The sequence below is a fragment of the Arachis duranensis genome, chromosome 3, assembly GCF_000817695.3.
Source record: "Arachis duranensis cultivar V14167 chromosome 3, aradu.V14167.gnm2.J7QH, whole genome shotgun sequence".
In the NCBI taxonomy this organism is placed as follows: Eukaryota; Viridiplantae; Streptophyta; class Magnoliopsida; order Fabales; family Fabaceae; genus Arachis; species Arachis duranensis.
The window spans coordinates 60,470,920-60,473,213 of NC_029774.3; positions in this window are offsets into that span (position 1 = coordinate 60,470,920).

A 2,294-nucleotide genomic window follows, 5' to 3' on the forward strand; every position below is an offset into this window, starting at 1 on the left:
AAACTAATTCAACTAGTTTCAAGGATAAATTTTGAAATCCTGTACTTCTTGTTCTTTTGTGATTAAAGCACTTTTCATTTAAGAGAGGTGATGGACTCATAGGACATTCATAGCTTTAAGACATCAATTTTAAATTTTATTAATTATGAATTAAGAACAAGACTCAAAAATAGATATAAGATGATACTAAAAAAAATAGAAAACAAAAAAAACAAAAAGTCACAAAAAAATTAAATAGGCTCCTAATGATTAGAGGTTTTCACAGAGTTAGGACTCAACAACCTTGATTTTGAGAAGTGGATGCTCCCTCAAATTGAGGGGAGAATTTTTGGCGTTTCAGTTCTTGAAGTTCACGCCCCTGCTTCTCTTGTTCCTTCAGCAATTTGCAGAGCATGCAGTTATGATTCTGCTGTTCTTCCTTAAGTTGCTCCATAGTTTCTTTCAACTTGGTGATAGTTGCTTCTAGGCTGGCCCAATAGCCAATTTCAGGAAATTCAGGGAGGAACTCCTGCGCCCTCCTTTTGATAGAGTTGTCTTGCATTTGTCCTTCCATTGACTTCTTGGTGATTGGGTGTTCAATGGGTATGAATTCATCTACTCCCATCTTTACCCCAGCCTCTTTACAGAGTAAGGAGATCAAGCTTGGGTAAGCCAATTTGGCTTCAGTGGAATTCTTATTTGCAATTGTGTAAGGGAGGCATATGTCCTCTAGAACTTGATCCAACCCTTTATCTGTTCTCACCATTCTCCTATTAAAGGATTCAGGATTATCTTGCAGTTGAGGTAATTTGAAGGTTTCTCTTATTTTGTCCAGATGGAAGTATATAACTTTCCCTCTGACCATGGTTCTGTAGGTATGGTAAGCAGTTCCAGTCATTCTCTGCTTATCTGTTAGCCACAGATTTGAGTAGAATTCCTGAACCATATTTCTTCCAACCTTTATCTCAGGATTGGTTAGAACTTCCCATCCTCTGTTTCGAATTTGCTCTTGGATCTCCGGATATTCATCTTCTTTCAGATCAAATTTAACTTCCGGGATCACTGACCTCAGACCCATTATTTTGTGATAATGGTCTTCATGTTCTTTGGTTAAGAACTTCTCTTGATTCCAAAGATTCTTTGGATTATTCTCTTTCTTTCCTCTTAAATTGGTTTGTTTTCCCTTAGGAGCCATGATCTTGATGAATCTTGGCTTAGTGATCACGGAAAAGCACACCAAACTTAGAGGTTTGCTTGTCCTCAAGCAAAAGAAAGGAAAGAAGAGAGAGAGGAGAAGAGCAAATTCGAATGGTGTGGGGGAATGAGGAGGCCGAACATGTTTTTATAAGGGGGGAAGGAGATTTCGAAAAAATTGAAAGGAGGTTTGAGAAGATATAGAGAGAATTTGAGAGAAGGGTGAGTTTTTGAATAAGATTTGGGATTGATTTGAGAGAGATTTGAAGAATGATTTTGATTTTTGAAGATTTGAAAGTGAATGGTGAAAGGTTGAGATGTGTTTATGTAGAAAAGTATGGGTAAGAAAAGGAAAGTTTGAAAAAAATTTGATCGGAAAGCAAAATCTTGGTCCCCCACCTTTCTGCCGTTAAACACCCAGAATGGCATCCATTCTGGCGTTTAACGCCCATTTGCTAGCCATTGTGGGCGTTTAACGCCCAGCCAGGTGCCCTGGCTGGCGTTAAATGCCAGAATTCCCTTTGTCACTGGGCGTTTTGCTAAACGCCCAGGATGCTACTCACCTGGCGTTAAACGCCAGCATTTTGCTAAACGCCCAGGATGCTGCACACCTGGCGTTAAACGCCCAGAATGGTGCCCATTCTGGCGTTTAACGCCCAAAATTCCCCTTACTGGCGTTTTTTCGCCAGTAAGCTCTTTTTCTCTGCTTTTTGCGCTGAATCCTTCTGTAACTCTGTGAATTCCTTCAATTTTGATAATTGCCTCTGTAGAAATAAACATATAACCTGCTAATGACTGGGTTGCCTCCCAGCAAGCGCTTCTTTACTGTCTTTAGCTGGACCTTCACTGAGAATCACTCAAGTCTCAGTTTTGAGCATTCTTGCTCAAAATTGTTTTCAAGATAATGCTTGTGGATGACAACTTCTTGTCATGCCACTTCTTTGCCTCTTCCTTATAAATTTTTGCATTTTCAAAGGCATTGAGTCTGAACTCCTCTAGCTCATTTAGCTGGAGCAATCTTTTTTCACCAGCTAATTGAGCATCCATGTTTAGGAACCTGGTTGCCCAGTAGGCTTTATGTTCCAGTTCCACGGGCAGATGACAGGCCTTCCCATACACCA